General features: G+C 46.8%; 1 protein-coding gene across 2 annotated transcripts in view; it reads right to left on the bottom strand.

Moving 5' to 3' along the window:
- Positions 1-21,544, bottom strand: part of LOC137352989 (pleckstrin homology domain-containing family G member 1-like) — a 143,925-nt gene extending 122,381 nt beyond the window's left edge. The window contains exon 1 of one of the 2 annotated variants that reach the window (XM_068018838.1): positions 21,127-21,544. The gene's annotated coding sequence lies outside the window, so the exon portion shown is untranslated. The remainder of the gene's footprint in view (positions 1-21,126) is intronic. The other variant, XM_068018845.1, reaches the window with a different exon arrangement.
- Between the last annotated feature and the right edge of the window lie 1,339 nt (positions 21,545-22,883).

Here is a 22,883-nt window from a genome sequence, read left to right as displayed (position 1 = left end):
TGTCTCTCTATCTCTATCTCTCTATCACTGCTGGAGACACTGTCTCTCTATCTCTATCTCTATCTCTCTGTCACTCCTGGAGACACTGTCTCTCTATCTCTATCTCTCTGTCACTCCTGGAGACACTGTCTCTCTATCTCTATCTCTCTATCACTCCTGGAGATACCGTCTCTCTATCTCTATCTCTGTCACTCCTGGAGACACTGTCCCTCTATCTCTATCTCTATCTCTCTGTCACTCCTGGAGACACTGTCTCTCTATCTCTATCTCTCTGTCACTCCTGGAGACACTGTCTATCTCTATCTCTCTGTCACTCCTGGAGATACTGTCTCTCTATCTCTATCTCTCTGTCACTCCTGGAGACACTGTCTCTCTATCTCTACCTCTCTGTCACTCCTGGAGACACTGTCTCTCTATCTCTATCTCTCTATCTCTCTGTCACTCCTGGAGAGACTGTCTCTCTATCTCTATCTCTATCTCTCTATCACTCCTGGAGACACTGTCTCTCTATCTCTATCTCTCTGTCACTCCTGGAGACACTGTCTCTCTATCTCTATCTCTCTGTCACTCCTGGAGATACCGTCTCTCTATCTCTATCTCTATCTCTGTCACTCCTGGAGACACTGTCCCTCTATCTCTATCTCTATCTCTCTGTCACTCCTGGAGACACTGTCTCTCTATCTCTATCTCTCTGTCACTCCTGGAGATACTGTCTCTCTATCTCTCTATCTCTATCTCTCTATCTCTCTGTCACTCCTGGAGATGCTGTCTCTTGATCTCTCTATCTCTATCGCTCTGTCACTCCTGGAGACACTGTCTCTCTATCTCTCTATCTCTCTGTCACTCCTGGAGACACTGTCTCTCTATCTCTATCTCTATCTCTCTGTCACTCCTGGAGACACTGTCTCTCTATCTCTATCTCTCTATCTCTCTGTCACTCCTGGAGACACTGTCTCTCTATCTCTATCTCTGTCACTCCTGGAGACACTGTCTCTCTATCTCTATCTCTCTGTCACTCCTGGAGACACTGTCTCTCTATCTCTATCTCCCTGTCACTCCTGGAGATACTGTCTCTCTATCTCTATCTCTCTATCTCCCTGTCACTCCTGGAGATACTGTCTCTCTATCTCTCTATCTCTATCTCTCTATCTCTCTGTCACTCCTGGAGATACTGTCTCTTGATCTCTCTATCTCTATCTCTCTATCTCTCTGTCACTCCTGGAGACACTGTCTCTCTATCTCTCTATCTCTATCTCTCTGTCACTCCTGGAGACACTGTCTCTCTATCTCTATCTCTATCTCTCTGTCACTCCTGGAGACACTGTCTCTCTATCTCTATCTCTCTATCACTCCTGGAGACACTGTCTCTCTAGCTCTCTATCTCTATCTCTCTGTCACTCCTGGAGACACTGTCTCTCTATCTCTATCTCTCTGTCTCTCTGTCACTCCTGGAGACACTGTCTCTCTATCTCTCTATCTCTATCTCTCTGTCACTCCTGGAGACACTGTCTCTCTATCTCTATCTCTCTATCTCTCTGTCACTCCTGGAGACACTGTCTCTCTATCTCTATCTCTCTGTCACTCCTGGAGACACTGTCTCTCTATCTCTATCTCTCTGTCACTCCTGGAGACACTGTCTCTCTATCTCTATCTCTCTGTCACTCCTGGAGACACTGTCTCTCTATCTCTATCTCTCTGTCACTCCTGGAGACACTGTCTCTCTATCTCTCTATCTCTATCGCTCTGTCACTCCTGGAGATACCGTCTCTCTATCTCTATCTCTCTCTCTCTGTCACTCCTGGAGACACTGTCTCCCTATCTCTATCTCTCTGTCACTCCTGGAGACATTGTCTCTCTATCTCTATCTCTCTGTCACTCCTGGAGACACTGTCCCTCTATCTCTATCTCTATCTCTCTGTCATTCCTGGAGACACTGTCTCTCTATCTCTATCTCTCTGTCACTCCTGGAGACACTGTCTCTCTATCTCTATCTCTCTGTCACTCCTGGAGATACTGTCTCTCTATCTCTATCTCTCTGTCACTCCTGGAGACACTGTCTCTCTATCTCTATCTCTCTGTCACTCCTGGAGACACTGTCTCTCTATCTCTATCTCTCTATCTCTCTGTCACTCCTGGAGACAGTCTCTCTATCTCTATCTCTATCTCTCTGTCACTCCTGGAGACACTGTCTCTCTATCTCCATCTCTATCTCTCTGTCACTCCTGGAGACACTGTCTCTCTATATCTCTCTGTCACTCCTGGAGACACTGTCTCTCTATCTCTATCTCTCTGTCATTCCTGGAGATACCGTCTCTCTATCTCTATCTCTATCTCTCTGTCACTCCTGGAGACACTGTCCCTCTATCTCTATCTCTATCTCTCTGTCACTCCTGGAGACACTGTCTCTCTATCGCTATCTCTCTGTCACTCCTGAAGACACTGTCTCTCTATCTCTATGTCACTCCTGGAGATACTGTCTCTCTATCTCTCTATCTCTATATCTTTCTGTCACTCCTGGAGATACTGTCTCTTGATCTCTCTATCTCTATCTCTCTGTCACTCCTGGAGACACTGTCTCTCTATCTCTCTATCTCTCTATCTCTATCTCTCTGTCACTCCTGGAGACACTGTCTCTCTATCTCTATCTCTATCTCTCTGTCACTCCTGGAGACACTGTCTCTCTATCTCTATCTCTCTGTCACTCCTGGAGATACTGTCTCTCTATCTCTCTATCTCTACCTCTCTATCTCTCTGTCACTCCTGGAGATACTGTCTCTCTATCTCTCTATCTCTATCTCTCTATCTCTCTGTCACTCCTGGAGATACTGTCTCTCTATCTCTATCTCTCTGTCACTCCTGGAGACACTGTCTCTCTATCTCTATCTCTATCTCTCTGTCACTCCTGGAGACACTGTCTCTCTATCTCTATCTCTCTGTCACTCCTGGAGACACTGTCTATCTCTATCTCTCTGTCACTCCTGGAGATACTGTCTCTATCTCTATCTCTATCTCTCTGTCACTCCTGGAGACACTGTCTCTCTATCTCTCTATCTCTATCTCTGTCACTCCTGGAGACACTGTCTCTCTATCTCTATCTCTATCTCTCTGTCACTCCTGGAGATACTGTCTCTCTATCTCTCTATCTCTCTATCTCTATCTCTCTGTCACTCCTGGAGACACTGTCTCTCTATCTCTATCTCTATCTCTCTGTCACTCCTGGAGACACTGTCTCTCTATCTCTATCTCTCTGTCACTCCTGGAGATACTGTCTCTCTATCTCTCTATCTCTACCTCTCTATCTCTCTGTCACTCCTGGAGATACTGTCTCTCTATCTCTCTATCTCTATCTCTCTATCTCTCTGTCACTCCTGGAGATACTGTCTCTCTATCTCTATCTCTCTGTCACTCCTGGAGACACTGTCTCTCTATCTCTATCTCTATCTCTCTGTCACTCCTGGAGACACTGTCTCTCTATCTCTATCTCTCTGTCACTCCTGGAGACACTGTCTATCTCTATCTCTCTGTCACTCCTGGAGATACTGTCTCTATCTCTATCTCTATCTCTATCTCTCTGTCACTCCTGGAGACACTGTCTCTCTATCTCTCTATCTCTATCTCTGTCACTCCTGGAGACACTGTCTCTCTATCTCTATCTCTATCTCTCTGTCACTCCTGGAGATACTGTCTCTCTATCTCTCTATCTCTATCTCTCTGTCACTCCTGGAGACACTGTCTCTCTATCTCTATCTCTATCTCTCTGTCACTCCTGGAGATACTGTCTCTCTATCTCTCTATCTCTATCTCTCTATCTCTCTGTCACTCCTGGAGATACTGTCTCTTGATCTCTCTATCTCTATCTCTCTGTCACTCCTGGAGACTGTCTCTCTATCTCTCTATCTCTCTATCTCTATCTCTCTGTCACTCCTGGAGACACTGTCTCTCTATCTCTATCTCTCTGTCACTCCTGGAGATACCGTCTCTCTATCTCTATCTCTATCTCTCTGTCACTCCTGGAGACACTGTCCCTCTATCTCTATCTCTATCTCTCTGTCACTCCTGGAGACACTGTCTCTCTATCGCTATCTCTCTGTCACTCCTGAAGACACTGTCTCTCTATCTCTATCTCTCTGTCACTCCTGGAGATACTGTCTCTCTATCTCTCTATCTCTATCTCTCTATCTTTCTGTCACTCCTGGAGATACTGTCTCTTGATCTCTCTATCTCTATCTCTCTGTCACTCCTGGAGACACTGTCTCTCTATCTCTCTATCTCTATCTCTCTGTCACTGCTGGAGACACTGTCTCTCTATCTCTATCTCTATCTCTATCTCTCTGTCACTCCTGGAGACACTGTCTCTCTATCTCTATCTCTCTATCTCTCTGTCACTCCTGGAGATACTGTCTCTCTATCTCTATCTCTCTGTCACTCCTGGAGATACTGTCTCTCTATCTCTCTATCTCTATCTCTCTATCTCTCTGTCACTCCTGGAGATACTGTCTCTCTATCTCTCTATCTCTATCTCTCTATCTCTCTGTCACTCCTGGAGATACTGTCTCTCTATCTCTATCTCTATCTCTCTGTCACTCCTGGAGACACTGTCTCTCTATCTCTATCTCTCTGTCACTCCTGGAGACACTGTCTATCTCTATCTCTCTGTCACTCCTGGAGATACTGTCTCTCTATCTCTATCTCTCTGTCACTCCTGGAGACACTGTCTCTCTATCTCTATCTCTCTGTCACTCCTGGAGACACTGTCTCTCTATCTCTATCTCTCTGTCTCTCTGTCACTCCTGGAGACACTGTCTCTATCTCTATCTCTATCTCCCTGTCACTCCTGGAGACACTGTCTCTCTATCTCTCTATCTCTATCTCTCTGTCACTCCTGGAGACACTGTCTCTCTATCTCTATCTCTATCTCTCTATCTCTCTGTCACTCCTGGAGATACTGTCTCTCTATCTCTCTATCTCTATCTCTCTATCTCTCTGTCACTCCTGGATATACTGTCTCTTGATCTCTCTATCTCTATCTCTCTGTCACTCCTGGAGACACTGTCTCTCTATCTCTATCTCTCTATCACTCCTGGAGACACTGTCTCTCTATCTCTCTATCTCTATCTCTCTGTCACTCCTGGAGACACTGTCTCTCTATCTCTATCTCCCTGTCACTCCTGGAGACACTGTCTCTCTATCTCTATCTCTCTGTCTCTCTGTCACTCCTGGAGACACTGTCTCTCTATCTCTCTATCTCTATCTCTCTGTCACTCCTGGAGACACTGTCTCTCTATCTCTCTATCTCTATCTCTCTATCTCTCTGTCGCTCCTGGAGATACTGTCTCTCTATCTCTCTATCTCTATCTCTCTATCTCTCTGTCACTCCTGGAGATACTGTCTCTTGATCTCTCTATCTCTATCTCTCTGTCACTCCTGGAGACACTGTCTCTCTATCTCTCTATCTCTCTATCTATCTCTCTGTCACTCCTGGAGACACTGTCTCTCTATCTCTATCTCTCTATCACTCCTGGAGACACTGTCTCTCTATCTCTCTATCTCTATCTCTCTGTTACTCCTGGAGACACTGTCTCTCTATCTCTATCTCCCTGTCACTCCTGGAGACACTGTCTCTCTATCTCTATCTCTATCTCTCTGTCACTCCTGGAGATACTGTCTCTCTATCTCTCTATCTCTATCTCTCTATCTCTCTGTCACTCCTGGAGATACTGTCTCTTGATCTCTCTATCTCTATCTCTCTGTCACTCCTGGAGACTGTCTCTCTATCTCTCTATCTCTCTATCTCTATCTCTCTGTCACTCCTGGAGACACTGTCTCTCTATCTCTATCTCTCTGTCACTCCTGGAGATACCGTCTCTCTATCTCTATCTCTATCTCTCTGTCACTCCTGGAGACACTGTCCCTCTATCTCTATCTCTATCTCTCTGTCACTCCTGGAGACACTGTCTCTCTATCGCTATCTCTCTGTCACTCCTGAAGACACTGTCTCTCTATCTCTATCTCTCTGTCACTCCTGGAGATACTGTCTCTCTATCTCTCTATCTCTATCTCTCTATCTTTCTGTCACTCCTGGAGATACTGTCTCTTGATCTCTCTATCTCTATCTCTCTGTCACTCCTGGAGACACTGTCTCTCTATCTCTCTATCTCTATCTCTCTGTCACTGCTGGAGACACTGTCTCTCTATCTCTATCTCTATCTCTATCTCTCTGTCACTCCTGGAGACACTGTCTCTCTATCTCTATCTCTCTATCTCTCTGTCACTCCTGGAGATACTGTCTCTCTATCTCTATCTCTCTGTCACTCCTGGAGATACTGTCTCTCTATCTCTCAATCTCTATCTCTCTGTCACTCCTGGAGATACTGTCTCTCTATCTCTCTATCTCTATCTCTCTATCTCTCTGTCACTCCTGGAGATACTGTCTCTCTATCTCTATCTCTATCTCTCTGTCACTCCTGGAGACACTGTCTCTCTATCTCTATCTCTCTGTCACTCCTGGAGACACTGTCTATCTCTATCTCTCTGTCACTCCTGGAGATACTGTCTCTCTATCTCTATCTCTCTGTCACTCCTGGAGACACTGTCTCTCTATCTCTATCTCTCTGTCACTCCTGGAGACACTGTCTCTCTATCTCTATCTCTCTGTCTCTCTGTCACTCCTGGAGACACTGTCTCTATCTCTATCTCTATCTCTCTGTCACTCCTGGAGACACTGTCTCTCTATCTCTCTATCTCTATCTCTCTGTCACTCCTGGAGACACTGTCTCTCTATCTCTATCTCTATCTCTCTATCTCTCTGTCACTCCTGGAGATACTGTCTCTCTATCTCTCTATCTCTATCTCTCTATCTCTCTGTCACTCCTGGATATACTGTCTCTTGATCTCTCTATCTCTATCTCTCTGTCACTCCTGGAGACACTGTCTCTCTATCTCTATCTCTCTATCACTCCTGGAGACACTGTCTCTCTATCTCTCTATCTCTATCTCTCTGTCACTCCTGGAGACACTGTCTCTCTATCTCTATCTCCCTGTCACTCCTGGAGACACTGTCTCTCTATCTCTATCTCTCTGTCTCTCTGTCACTCCTGGAGACACTGTCTCTCTATCTCTCTATCTCTATCTCTCTGTCACTCCTGGAGACACTGTCTCTCTATCTCTCTATCTCTATCTCTCTATCTCTCTGTCGCTCCTGGAGATACTGTCTCTCTATCTCTCTATCTCTATCTCTCTATCTCTCTGTCACTCCTGGAGATACTGTCTCTTGATCTCTCTATCTCTATCTCTCTGTCACTCCTGGAGACACTGTCTCTCTATCTCTCTATCTCTCTATCTATCTCTCTGTCACTCCTGGAGACACTGTCTCTCTATCTCTATCTCTCTATCACTCCTGGAGACACTGTCTCTCTATCTCTCTATCTCTATCTCTCTGTTACTCCTGGAGACACTGTCTCTCTATCTCTATCTCCCTGTCACTCCTGGAGACACTGTCTCTCTATCTCTATCTCTCTATCTCTCTGTCACTCCTGAAGACACTGTCTCTCTATCTCTCTATCTCTATCTCTCTGTCACTCCTGGAGACACTGTCTCTCTATCTCTCTATCTCTATCTCTCTATCTCTCTGTCACTCCTGGAGATACTGTCTCTCTATCTCTCTATCTCTATCTCTCTATCTCTCTGTCACTCCTGGAGATACTGTCTCTTGATCTCTCTATCTCTATCTCTCTGTCACTCCTGGAGACACTGTCTCTCTATCTCTATCTCTATCTCTATCTCTCTGTCACTCCTGGAGACACTGTCTCTCTATCTCTATCTCTATCTCTCTGTCACTCCTGGAGACACTGTCTCTCTATCTCTATCTCTCTATCACTCCTGGAGACACTGTCTCTCTATCTCTCTATCTCTATCTCTCTGTCACTCCTGGAGACACTGTCTCTCTATCTCTATCTCTCTGTCACTCCTGGAGACACTGTCTCTCTATCTCTATCTCTCTGTCTCTCTGTCACTCCTGGAGACACTGTCTCTCTATCTCTCTATCTCTATCTCTCTGTCACTCCTGGAGACTGTCTCTCTATCTCTCTATCTCTATCTCTCTGTCACTCCTGGAGATACTGTCTCTCTATCTCTCTATCTCTATCTCTCTATCTCTCTGTCACTCCTGGAGATACTGTCTCTTGATCTCTCTATCTCTATCTCTCTATCTCTCTGTCACTCCTGGAGACACTGTCTCTCTATCTCTCTATCTCTATCTCTCTGTCACTCCTGGAGACACTGTCTCTCTATCTCTATCTCTATCTCTCTGTCACTCCTGGAGACACTGTCTCTCTATCTCTATCTCTCTATCACTCCTGGAGACACTGTCTCTCTAGCTCTCTATCTCTATCTCTCTGTCACTCCTGGAGACACTGTCTCTCTATCTCTATCTCTCTGTCTCTCTGTCACTCCTGGAGACACTGTCTCTCTATCTCTCTATCTCTATCTCTCTGTCACTCCTGGAGACACTGTCTCTCTATCTCTATCTCTCTATCTCTCTGTCACTCCTGGAGACACTGTCTCTCTATCTCTATCTCTCTGTCACTCCTGGAGACACTGTCTCTCTATCTCTATCTCTCTGTCACTCCTGGAGACACTGTCTCTCTATCTCTATCTCTCTGTCACTCCTGGAGACACTGTCTCTCTATCTCTATCTCTCTGTCACTCCTGGAGACACTGTCTCTCTATCTCTCTATCTCTATCGCTCTGTCACTCCTGGAGATACCGTCTCTCTATCTCTATCTCTCTCTCTCTGTCACTCCTGGAGACACTGTCTCCCTATCTCTATCTCTCTGTCACTCCTGGAGACATTGTCTCTCTATCTCTATCTCTCTGTCACTCCTGGAGACACTGTCCCTCTATCTCTATCTCTATCTCTCTGTCATTCCTGGAGACACTGTCTCTCTATCTCTATCTCTCTGTCACTCCTGGAGACACTGTCTCTCTATCTCTATCTCTCTGTCACTCCTGGAGATACTGTCTCTCTATCTCTATCTCTCTGTCACTCCTGGAGACACTGTCTCTCTATCTCTATCTCTCTGTCACTCCTGGAGACACTGTCTCTCTATCTCTATCTCTCTATCTCTCTGTCACTCCTGGAGACAGTCTCTCTATCTCTATCTCTATCTCTCTGTCACTCCTGGAGACACTGTCTCTCTATCTCCATCTCTATCTCTCTGTCACTCCTGGAGACACTGTCTCTCTATATCTCTCTGTCACTCCTGGAGACACTGTCTCTCTATCTCTATCTCTCTGTCACTCCTGGAGATACCGTCTCTCTATCTCTATCTCTATCTCTCTGTCACTCCTGGAGACACTGTCCCTCTATCTCTATCTCTATCTCTCTGTCACTCCTGGAGACACTGTCTCTCTATCGCTATCTCTCTGTCACTCCTGAAGACACTGTCTCTCTATCTCTATGTCACTCCTGGAGATACTGTCTCTCTATCTCTCTATCTCTATATCTTTCTGTCACTCCTGGAGATACTGTCTCTTGATCTCTCTATCTCTATCTCTCTGTCACTCCTGGAGACACTGTCTCTCTATCTCTCTATCTCTCTATCTCTATCTCTCTGTCACTCCTGGAGACACTGTCTCTCTATCTCTATCTCTATCTCTCTGTCACTCCTGGAGACACTGTCTCTCTATCTCTATCTCTCTGTCACTCCTGGAGATACTGTCTCTCTATCTCCCTATCTCTACCTCTCTATCTCTCTGTCACTCCTGGAGATACTGTCTCCCTATCTCTCTATCTCTATCTCTCTATCTCTCTGTCACTCCTGGAGATACTGTCTCTCTATCTCTATCTCTCTGTCACTCCTGGAGACACTGTCTCTCTATCTCTATCTCTATCTCTCTGTCACTCCTGGAGACACTGTCTCTCTATCTCTATCTCTCTGTCACTCCTGGAGACACTGTCTATCTCTATCTCTCTGTCACTCCTGGAGATACTGTCTCTATCTCTATCTCTATCTCTCTGTCACTCCTGGAGACACTGTCTCTCTATCTCTCTATCTCTATCTCTGTCACTCCTGGAGACACTGTCTCTCTATCTCTATCTCTATCTCTCTGTCACTCCTGGAGATACTGTCTCTCTATCTCTCTATCTCTATCTCTCTGTCACTCCTGGAGACACTGTCTCTCTATCTCTATCTCTATCTCTCTGTCACTCCTGGAGATACTGTCTCTCTATCTCTCTATCTCTATCTCTCTATCTCTCTGTCACTCCTGGAGATACTGTCTCTTGATCTCTCTATCTCTATCTCTCTGTCACTCCTGGAGACTGTCTCTCTATCTCTCTATCTCTCTATCTCTATCTCTCTGTCACTCCTGGAGACACTGTCTCTCTATCTCTATCTCTCTGTCACTCCTGGAGATACCGTCTCTCTATCTCTATCTCTATCTCTCTGTCACTCCTGGAGACACTGTCCCTCTATCTCTATCTCTATCTCTCTGTCACTCCTGGAGACACTGTCTCTCTATCGCTATCTCTCTGTCACTCCTGAAGACACTGTCTCTCTATCTCTATCTCTCTGTCACTCCTGGAGATACTGTCTCTCTATCTCTCTATCTCTATCTCTCTATCTTTCTGTCACTCCTGGAGATACTGTCTCTTGATCTCTCTATCTCTATCTCTCTGTCACTCCTGGAGACACTGTCTCTCTATCTCTCTATCTCTATCTCTCTGTCACTGCTGGAGACACTGTCTCTCTATCTCTATCTCTATCTCTATCTCTCTGTCACTCCTGGAGACACTGTCTCTCTATCTCTATCTCTCTATCTCTCTGTCACTCCTGGAGATACTGTCTCTCTATCTCTATCTCTCTGTCACTCCTGGAGATACTGTCTCTCTATCTCTCTATCTCTATCTCTCTGTCACTCCTGGAGATACTGTCTCTCTATCTCTCTATCTCTATCTCTCTATCTCTCTGTCACTCCTGGAGATACTGTCTCTCTATCTCTATCTCTATCTCTCTGTCACTCCTGGAGACACTGTCTCTCTATCTCTATCTCTCTGTCACTCCTGGAGACACTGTCTATCTCTATCTCTCTGTCACTCCTGGAGATACTGTCTCTCTATCTCTATCTCTCTGTCACTCCTGGAGACACTGTCTCTCTATCTCTATCTCTCTGTCACTCCTGGAGACACTGTCTCTCTATCTCTATCTCTCTGTCTCTCTGTCACTCCTGGAGACACTGTCTCTATCTCTATCTCTATCTCTCTGTCACTCCTGGAGACACTGTCTCTCTATCTCTCTATCTCTATCTCTCTGTCACTCCTGGAGACACTGTCTCTCTATCTCTATCTCTATCTCTCTATCTCTCTGTCACTCCTGGAGATACTGTCTCTCTATCTCTCTATCTCTATCTCTCTATCTCTCTGTCACTCCTGGATATACTGTCTCTTGATCTCTCTATCTCTATCTCTCTGTCACTCCTGGAGACACTGTCTCTCTATCTCTATCTCTCTATCTCTCCTGGAGACACTGTCTCTCTATCTCTCTATCTCTATCTCTCTGTCACTCCTGGAGACACTGTCTCTCTATCTCTATCTCCCTGTCACTCCTGGAGACACTGTCTCTCTATCTCTATCTCTCTGTCTCTCTGTCACTCCTGGAGACACTGTCTCTCTATCTCTCTATCTCTATCTCTCTGTCACTCCTGGAGACACTGTCTCTCTATCTCTCTATCTCTATCTCTCTATCTCTCTGTCGCTCCTGGAGATACTGTCTCTCTATCTCTCTATCTCTATCTCTCTATCTCTCTGTCACTCCTGGAGATACTGTCTCTTGATCTCTCTATCTCTATCTCTCTGTCACTCCTGGAGACACTGTCTCTCTATCTCTCTATCTCTATCTATCTCTCTGTCACTCCTGGAGACACTGTCTCTCTATCTCTATCTCTCTATCACTCCTGGAGACACTGTCTCTCTATCTCTCTGTCTCTATCTCTCTGTTACTCCTGGAGACACTGTCTCTCTATCTCTATCTCCCTGTCACTCCTGGAGACACTGTCTCTCTATCTCTATCTCTCTATCTCTCTGTCACTCCTGGAGACACTGTCTCTCTATCTCTCTATCTCTATCTCTCTGTCACTCCTGGAGACACTGTCTCTCTATCTCTCTATCTCTATCTCTCTATCTCTCTGTCACTCCTGGAGATACTGTCTCTCTATCTCTCTATCTCTATCTCTCTATCTCTCTGTCACTCCTGGAGATACTGTCTCTTGATCTCTCTATCTCTATCTCTCTGTCACTCCTGGAGACACTGTCTCTCTATCTCTATCTCTATCTCTATCTCTCTGTCACTCCTGGAGACACTGTCTCTCTATCTCTATCTCTATCTCTCTGTCACTCCTGGAGACACTGTCTCTCTATCTCTATCTCTCTATCACTCCTGGAGACACTGTCTCTCTATCTCTCTATCTCTATCTCTCTGTCACTCCTGGAGACACTGTCTCTCTATCTCTATCTCTCTGTCACTCCTGGAGACACTGTCTCTCTATCTCTATCTCTCTGTCTCTCTGTCACTCCTGGAGACACTGTCTCTCTATCTCTCTATCTCTATCTCTCTGTCACTCCTGGAGACTGTCTCTCTATCTCTCTATCTCTATCTCTCTGTCACTCCTGGAGATACTGTCTCTCTATCTCTCTATCTCTATCTCTCTATCTCTCTGTCACTCCTGGAGATACTGTTTCTTGATCTCTCTATCTCTATCTCTGTCACTCCTAGAGATACAGTCTCTCGATCTCTCTATCTCTATCTCTCTGTCACTCCTGGAGACACTGTCTCTCTATCTCTATCTCTCTGTCACTCCTGGAGATACTGTCTCTCTATCTCTCTATCTCATGGATTCAAGGACAGCTCTGAATTAACAGCACTGCCAGATGCCTCCCATAGTGTCTCAATGAAGAAAAGCACAGCTCTATCCAATACTGATGCACATAGAATGGAAGGTTCCAGACTCACACTGGGGTCTGTGCAGAGTTCGCTGATCCCAGTCGGGGCAAGGGTTGCAGCTGTGATGAGCTTCGTTGGGCCTATGAGCTGGGGGAAGAGGGGAAATCAGCCAGTGCTCGTACTCCCAACCCGCTTCTGTGAGAGCCATTTCAGGTGATGATAATCATGGTTGATTAGCCATTAGCACGGCAACTTGAGAGGGGTCGCAAGGGGTTCCGGACAGTCTCCCAGCAATCAGTGCTCTCAGGAGAAGAGGGTGAAAGGTTAAGCAGGCCTTATACTGAGGGTTGCCAACTCTGCTTGGACATATTCCAGGAGCTTTCATCACATGGCCTTTAACCGCCCCACCATTGGTCACCCATCCTCATGGTACCTGCCTTCCCACAGCCAATCAGACAGCGAGCAGATTCCTAACTATCCAATGTGATGATGTTTGGCTCTCAGACAAACAACCTTTTGTTTTCCCACCTCTCGTACTAATATAACCAATAAACAAAGGAGTGTGAAAAATGTCTTTAAAAGAAAACAATTTTGTTTAATGTGCCCCGATGATTTTCTCCTCAGGTTTTTGCACAAAGCAGTGGCCTGGAGATTAATCTTCAATTCCTGGATACTCCAGGTCAATCCTGGAGTTGGTGACCTCAGTTGTACTGCACTGTGCACAGTGATAGGATGTTGGGAGTGGACTAACAACAACTTACATTTATACAGCACCTTTAATGTAATAAACCATCCCAGGGTGCTTCACAGGAGCATTATAAAGCAAACTTAAACTCTGAGCCATATAAGGAGATGGCCAAAAGCTTGGTCAAAGAGGTTGGTTTTAAGGAGCGTCTTAAAGGAGGAGAGAGATGGAGAGGTTTAGGGATGGAATTCCAGAGCTTAGGGTCCCAGGCAGCTGAAGGCACGGCCGTCGGTGATGGAGCGATTAAAATCAGGGATGTTTAAGAGGGCAGAATTGGAGCAGCGCAGAGATCTCGGAGAGTGGTAGGGCTGGAGGAGGATACAGAGATCGGGAGGGTGCAGCCATGGAGGGAATAAGTTAAATCACCCAACATTGTACTGACACATGTATAGTTGACATTCTCCACTGCCCAAAATTCCAGCACAAGAATAAAGACAGAAGGAAGGTTTGGGTTTGATTTGATCCCTGTCAAACTGGTTTTCCACAAACCTAGGTCTGAGGTAATGCTTCAGTTTGAGAGCCTGGCGTACTGTGGAGATGGCCTGTATTTTGAATGTGGGTGGTACAGTAATAGAGATGCCTGTATTCTACAAGGGCTGGAGAGCAATCGGGCAGGATGGAGACAGCAGCTCAATGACCAAATCACTTACGAGAGTGTCAACATTGCGAGTTGTACACGATTAAAAAAACACACACACGCCCACTCGAATGTCTCCTTTACAGAGGCTCTGTAAATATCCGACTAAAGTCCAGCAAATAATTGAGGGCTTTACTGTATTTCTGCCAAACTAATCTCTCTTGGTTTAGTGTCTGATTGTTTTCTGAAGTTCTGGTGCCATTTTAGTCTTTCTGGGAAACATACAGACAATGATGGACACAAAAAGACCCTTTCGTTAATCCAGTCTGTCCCACATAATTGGATACCTTGTGTATCACAATATAGACTCCCCACCCTGGGAGAGATGAAAACCCAGATAAAACCCTCGGGCCAATGTCATACAATGGTTACAGCACCGAAGGAGTCCGTTCAGCCTGTCGAGCCTGTGCTGACTCTCTGCAAGAGCAACTCACCTATTCCCACTCCCCTGCCTGTTCCCCATAGTCTTGTAAATTTTTTTCTCTTCAGGTGCTTTTCTAATTCCCTTTTGAAAGCCACAACTAAATCTGCCTCCCTCAAACTCTCAGGCAGTGCATTCCAGATCCGAACCACTCGCTGAGTAAAAATGGTTTTCCTCATGTCGCTGTTGGTTCTTTTGCCAATCACTTTAATTCTGTGTCTTCTGGTTTTCGATCCTTCCACCAATGGGAACAGTTTCTCTCTATCTACTCTGACCAGACCCCTCATGATTTTGAACACCTTGATCAAATCTCCTCTCAAACCTTCTTGAAGGAGAACAGCCCCGACTTCAAACTGTCCACGCAACTGAAGTTCCTCATTCCTTGGACTGTACTTTTAATCTTTTCTGTGCCCTCGCTGAAGCCTTCACATCCTTTCTCGTTCAAAGGCAGCCTGGTCCATAAGTCCACTATTCTCTGGGAAAGGAATTATCTCCTGACTCTAACTTACATCTGGCCTCGTCCAGTTTAAATTGTGACCCTGGTCCTCCCTAACCTATTTAACTGAACCAAACTGTCAACACGATAGGTTCATTACAGTGTCATCCTCCATGTCACACAGCCTAAAACCTGTGCACAATTCCTCCTGAGCCACAAGGATGAATCTTGTGATCCGCTCGGGTACATTTTCCAGTGCTTCATTGGCCCAAGCACAGAGCTGGTCTTGTCTTAATTTACAAGGGAGCGTGTGGGATGCCTGGTGCTGACAGTGAACACAGTGTTCGAAGTGTGTAGCATTTCAGACAGCCCCTTATCAGAGAGTGCTCTCCACGTAGAAAAAACAACTCAAGGCAAGCTTGGCAAGGGCTGACAGACACAAATAAAAGACACATTTTTTGAACAGTTTGTGCCTTTCTGGCCCTCAGATCCAGGTTTTAGGGAGCACAAGTGTTGCTGGGAAATTCCCAGAGGACCAGCACTGTGCTGATTGACTGGGGGAGGCAGCACACTGGGGCTTCTGTAAAATTATGGTATTTTGTGCAGGAGTCCAACAAAAGAAGACAACATTTTCCACAACCTCCGGGATCCCAAAGTGTATTTACAGCCATTTTTTGAAGTGTTGTCACTGTTACAATGTAGGAAATGCAGTAGTCAATTTGTGCATAGCAAGCTCCCACAAACAGCAATGCGATAATGACCAGATGATTTGTTTTTGTGATGTTGATTGAGGGATAAATATCAGCTCAAGACACCAGGGAGAACTCCCCCACTTCTTCTTCAAGCAAGCATCATGGGACCTTAACAACAACTGAGATAACAGATGAGGCTTTGGGTTTAACATCTTATCTGAAAGGTAACACTTCAGGCAGTGCAGCACTCTCACAGTACTACACCGGAACACCAGCCCAAATCGTCATACTCAAGCTTCTGGAGTGGGACTTGAACTCACAATCCCAGCGTCAGAGAGGAGAGTGCTACTACTACCTGAGGACTGACTGACCGCTGTACAAGCACCAGAACAATACCAATGTATAAAACACACATATGGTGCGTATTCATTATAATACACGCACACACAGTTGGATTTTCTTCCCAAAAGACTGCAGGATCGCTCCGGGAGTCAGAAAATATGCAGAGGCAGGGTTCTCCCTGTCTTTTCGACCCGGGGCTGGGAGCCCCACCTCCTGTAATAAAATCCAGCCCATGGGCAACCAGTTACAATTGTACACACTGGAGATCCAATTCACTACAATATTCTCAGAGACTGGTATTGACTAATTGACTGTGCTAGTGCTGTCCCCGGGAGTGTGTCAGCATTTACAGGGGGTCCCCGGGGAGTGTGTCAGCATTTACAGGGGGTCCCTGGGAGTGTGACAGCATTTACAGGGGGTCCCCGGGGAGTGTGTCAGTATTTCCAGGTGGTCCCTGGGAGTGTGTCAGCATTTACAGGGGGTCCCCGGGGAGTGTGTCAGTATTTCCAGGGGGTTCCAGGGTGTGTGTCAGTATTTACAGGCGTTCCCCAGGAGTGTGTCAGTATTTACAGGGGGTCCCTGGGAGTGTGTCAGCATTTACAGGGGGTCCCTGGGAGTGTGTCAGCATTTACAGGGGGTCCCTGGGAGTGTGACAGCATTTACAGGGGGTCCCTGGGAGTGTGACAGCATTTACAGGGGGTCCCCGGAGAGTGTGTCAGCATTTACAGGTGGTCCCTGGGAGTGTGTCAGTATTTCCAGGGGGTTCCAGGGTGTGTGTCAGTATTTACAGGGGGTTCCAGGGTGTGTGTCAGTATTTACAGGGGGTCCCCGGGAGTGTGACAGCATTTACAGGGGGTCCCTGGGAGTGTGTCAGTATTTACAGGGGGTCCCCGGGAGTGTGACAGCATTTACAGGGGGTCCCTGGGAGTGTGTCAGCATTTACAGGGGGTCCCCGGAGAGTGTGTCAGCATTTACAGGGGGTCCCTGGGAGTGTGTCAGTATTTACAGGGGGTCCCCGGGGAGTGTGACAGCATTTACAGGGGGTCCCTGGGAGTGTGTCAGTATTTCCAGGGGGTCCCCGGGGAGTGTGTCAGTATTTCCAGGGGGTTCCAGGGTGTGTGTCAGTATTTACAGGCGTTCCCCAGGAGTGTGTCAGTATTTACAGGGGGTCCCTGGGAGTGTGTCAGCATTTACAGGGGGTCCCCGGAGAGTGTGTCAGCATTTACAGGTGGTCCCCGGGGAGTGTGTCAGCATTTACAGGTGGTCCCTGGGAGTGTGTCAGTATTTCCAGGGGGTTCCAGGGTGTGTGTCAGTATTTACAGGCGTTCCCCAGGAGTGTGTCAGTATTTACATTCGGTCCCCGGCAGTGTGTCAGTATTTACAGGCGTTCCCCGGGAGTGTGTCAGTATTTACAGGCGTTCCCCGGGAGTGTGTCAGTATTTACAGAGGCCCCGGGAGTGTTTATAGGGAGTCTTGGAAGGGTGTCCGTATTTAGAAGGAGTTAGTGGGAGTGTATTCACCTTTGGATCCCTCTAGTTCAATTTACGCCCCTGCCACAGCACTGAAACGACTCTTATCAAAGTTACAAATGACATCCTATGTGACTGTCACAAAGGCAAATATCCCTTCTCGATCTGTCTGCAGCCTTTGACACAGTTGACCATTACATCTTCCTCCAACACCTCTCCACTGTCCTCCAGCTGGGTGGGACTGCTCTCACCTGTTTCCATTCTGATCTATCTAATCGTAGCAAGAGAATCACTTGCAATGGCTTCTCTTCCTGCACCCACACTGTTACCTCTGGTGTCTCCCAAGGATCTATCCTTGGCCCCCTTCTATTTCTCATCTACAAGCTGCCCCTTGGCGACATCATCCGAAAGCACAGTGTTAGTTTTCACATGTACTCTGACAACACTCAGCTCTACCTCACCACCACCTCTCTCGACTCCTCCACTGTTTATCTGACATCCAGTAGTGGATGAGCAGAAATTTCCTCTCATTAAATATTGGGAAGACTGAAGCCATTGTCTTCTGTCTCCGTCACAAACTCCGTTCTCTGGTCACCGACTCCATCCCTCTCCCTGGCAACTGTCTGAGGCTAAACCAGACTGTTCACAACCTGGTGTCACATTTGACCCCAAGATGAGGTTTCAAGCACACATCTACACCATTGTAACATTGCCTGACTCCGCCACCACCTCAGTTCATCTGCAGCTGAAACCCTCATTCATGCCTTTGTTACTTTTAGTCTTGACTATTCCTACGCACTCCTGGCCAACCTCCCACATTCTACTCTCTGTAAACGTGGGGTCATCCAAAGCTCTGCTGCCCGTGTCTTAATTCGCTGCAAGTCCTGTTCTCGCTGACCTACACTGGCTCCATGTCAAGCAACATCTTTGTTTTCAAATCCCCATCTTTGTTTTCAAATCCTTCCATGGCCTCGTCCCTCCCTATCTCTGTAACCTCCTCCAGCCCCACAACCCATCCAAATCTCTGGGTTCCTCTAATTCTGGCCTCTTAAGCATCTACAATTTTAATCGCTCCACCATTGGCGGCCGTGCCTTCAGCTGGGTCCTAAGCTCTGGAATTCCCTCCCTCAATCCCTCTGCCTCAAGATGCTCCTTTTAAAACCTACCCCTTTGACCAAGCTTTTGTCCATCAGCCCCAATATCTCCTTATATGGTTTGGTGTCAAATTTTACTTGATAATTTTCCTGTGAATCACCGTGGGATAATAAAGGCACTATATAAACACAACTTATTGTGTCAGTATTGATAGGGAATTCCTGGGTGTGTGCCAGCAATTATGCACAGCAAGATCCCACAAAGAGTAATGCGAATTTGCACTTCTATAACACCCTTCACAACCACAGAACATCCAAACCCACGGCATCATGGATAAAGTACTTTTCGAAGTGTAGTCACTGTTGTAATGTAGGAAATGTGGCAGCCAAGCTGTGCACAGCAAGATCCCACAAACTGCAATGAGATAATGAGCAGATAATCTGGTTTGAAGTGATTTTGGTTGAGGGTTAAATATTGGCCAGGAGACCGGGAGAACTTAGCTGCTCTTCTTCAAACTAGAACCAATGGGATCTTTTATATCCACTCAAAGCACAGACGGGGCTTCAGTTTAGCATCGCACCACAACATGGCACTTTTGACAGGACAGCCCTCCCTCAGTACTGCACAGGAGTGTCACCCTAGATTTTAGTGCTCAAGTGTCTGTAATGGAACTGAACCCACGAGAGTGCTGACATCATGACCTCACGGCCAATACTACCCCCAAACCAGCCAACTCAACAAAGGCCAACAATTGAGCCTGGTATCTTCCTGTCCAGCTGGCCTGGTTGTCATAGAGATGTGCCATCCCACACCTGTATAAAGGAGGGATATTGATGAAGCTTCTGAGGGGAGGGGCATAGTGTGGACAGGATCACTGTTATGGAGGATTGGCACCATGTTGGGGAGGGGCAGGGTGTGGTGGAGAGTCTCGGTGTGGAGAGGGAGGGGCTCTGTGATGGGGAGGGGCCCCGAGGAGCATCTGGAGCTGTGATGGACTAGATTACACTGCATTAATTAATATAACTTCTAATTGTTCAACTTAGAAATTTCACAAATAAACAACTATCACAGAAACAGAATAAAGACTGAACAAAATGCCAAGAAATATATGTGAACATCTTGTTAAAACATTAGCTCAGGCCTCAGCTCCCAGACTCCCTGCAATATAGTACACGGATAGATGAACAATCTCGGACATTTCTGTGCATCCTGTTCCACAGCTGCCCCCCCCAAGGCCAAATCTGCAAAAATTTGCCCAGCCCCTCCCCCTCCACCCACAAAAATTTTCTTATTCCCAAAAAAATAACCGTTGGAAGTGTAGTTGCTGTTGTCATGTAGTAAATGCAGGATTCAATTTGCGCACAGCAAGATCCCACAAACAGCAATGTGGCAATTTATTATTGTTGCTTGAGGGATACATTTTGGCCTGGACTCTGGGAACAACTCCCCTGCTCTTTGCCATCCAACTGAGAGGGCAGAATGGGCCTCGATTTAGTGTTTCATCTGAAAGGTGGCACCTCTGACGGTGCAGCACTCCCTCAGTACTGCACCGGGAGTGTTGACCTGGACTGTGGGGCTCAAGTGTCTGGGGTGGGGCTTGAACCCCACAACCTTGCGAGGGACCATTGTTACCCGCTGAGCCCCAGCTCAGTCACTCAAACAGTACGTAGTGAAGTAGAGCTAAATTATTCCAGACAGTGGGAGTATCTGAGTTCCAGTTTCATTACTGGATTGAGAATCATCCCTTTTTATCCCAGTTTTTGCAAAGACTTGGAATCAGTCACAATGGTTTTGGCCCAAAATCATTAAACTAATCAAACTAAAATTGCATAAATAGTTGCAGAGATTTCCCAGTTTCCATTCGGATCCGGGTCCAGTCCCTCCAACATTATTTGCTCCCAAAACATCTGTTTGGAAAAGTCACACAAAGAAAATGGGAAGCAAGGATCAAGCAACCGAGGAATCGTCGATACGGGTGTTAGGAAAGCGAGTAGTTACTTGGCAGATTTAGCAAATCTCACTCTTTTTCTTTCAACCCCAAACCTATCTCTGTAACCTCAAAAAGCTAAGAATATATATATATATATATATATATATACATATTTTCTTTTTAAAAAGGCTTTTGTTTGCAAAGCCAAGGAGTTATTTGCTGAACTGGAATCCATGCAAGATTCCTTGGAGAGACATTGGTAAATTACAGGATTAAATCCCATGTCCTGCTCCTTCCCAACACAATTGTACAGACACTGAGCTCCTTGTGGAAGTAATTTCTCTCCCTCTCCGCTTTAACTGAGTTAAGAAGGGGAAAACAAAATTGTGCTTAAACCAGAGAGGACTAAATCTCAACATACCGTTCAATCCTTCTCTGCAGCCTTCAAACTCTCTCTTTCCTTTCAGGCAAATCCCACTGCCATGTGAACTGACTTCCTCCAAAAGAGTTTTCTTCAGTTATGTCTCAAACCATTCACACCTCACACAGGTTGGTGTGTGTCCAAGGCGTCAGGAGCTACAGACGATGAGAAAACTTGAATCTCGACAGTCAGAGTAGAGGGGGAGATGCTGAGCAGAGAGATCCATGGGCAGGAGAAAGGGGAACTTTCCTTCCTGCTACAGTCAGAGAGAGAGCAAGGGAGAGGAAAGCGAGTTCAGCCCCCAAGCATTGTCTCGTTAACCCTTTGTGTGCCCAGTTGTGCTGGTGAGTTCACGTCAGGAGTCCGAATGACTGAGTGCTTGCTACATGAAGCTTCTCGGGTTACAGCCTAGGAGAGAGTCTGCTGCATTCTTTAGAAAAATCCAAGCTACAGATTTTCAGTTCCCCCAATTCCCGACCCCTCCTCTCCTAAGGCAGCAGAGTCTGGGCGAGGGACACAGTCTAGCTGTCCTCTAGTCTCTCACCTCCTACCACCCGCTTTCCCCCTGCCCCCCACAGTGCCCGAAACAGTGAGTGCCCAGATGGATATTCGACCATGGCAGCTTCGTAGCTCACACATACACTGTAGTCCACATACTTGGGAGTTACACAATAGCAACAGGAAATGGGGACCCTCTCTTCCCCCAGCCCCCCTCCCCGCCCCCAGTTCACGGGTGTTCAGGCTACTGGTCCCATTCTTCCTGTTGAGACTTATTAAAACTATTGTATATCATGCAGATCCAGTTCATTCCACTGCTCCCCACACCCACCCCCATTGGTAACCGATACTGATGAGTCACTGCAATGAAATGACAGATTAGTTCCACGTGTTTACCAAGGCACTAACTTGCTTTAACCTATCCATGTTTTCAAATTCCTCCCTATGTCTCTGACCTCCTCCAGTCCCCACAACCCTCCCTATCTCTGTAACCTCCTCCAGCCCCTACAACCCTCCCTATCTCTGTAACCTCCTCCAGCCCCTACAACCCTCCCTATCTCTGTAACCTCCTCCAGCCCCTACAACCCTCCCTATCTCTGTAACCTCCTCCAGCCCCTACAACCCTCCCTATCTCTGTAACCTCCTCCAGCCCCTACAACCCTCCCTATCTCTGTAACCTCCTCCAGCATCTACAACCCTCCCTATCTCTGTAACCTCCTCTGGCCCCACTCCCCTCCCTATCTCTGTAACCTCCTCCAGCCCCACTCCCCTCCCTATCTCTGTAACCTCCTCCAGCCCCTACAACCCTCCCTATCTCTGTAACCTCCTCCAGCCCCTACAACCCTCCCTATCTCTGTAACCTCCTCCGGCCCCACTCCCCTCCCTATCTCTGTAACCTCCTCCGGCCCCACTCCCCTCCCTATCTCTGTAACCTCCTCCAGCCCCACTCCCCTCCCTATCTCTGTACCTCCTCCGGCCCCACTCCCCTCCCTATCTCTGTAACCTCCTCCGGCCCCACTCCCCACCCTATCTCTGTAACCTCCTCCAGCCCGTACAACCCTCCGAGATCTCTGCGCCCCTCCAATTCTGGCCTCTTGGCCATCCCCGATTTTAATCACTCCACCAATGGCAGCTGTGCCGTCAGCCGCTATGTCACCTTCTGAAATTTCCTCCTAAAACCTCTCGCCTCTCTACCCTGCTCTCCTCCTTTAAGATGCTACTTAATACCTACCTCTATGACTTTTGGTCACCTGACCTAA

This window comes from Heterodontus francisci, chromosome 40, assembly GCF_036365525.1.
Source record: "Heterodontus francisci isolate sHetFra1 chromosome 40, sHetFra1.hap1, whole genome shotgun sequence".
NCBI lineage: Eukaryota > Metazoa > Chordata > Chondrichthyes > Heterodontiformes > Heterodontidae > Heterodontus > Heterodontus francisci.
This window is presented reverse-complemented; position numbering and strand designations above follow the sequence as displayed.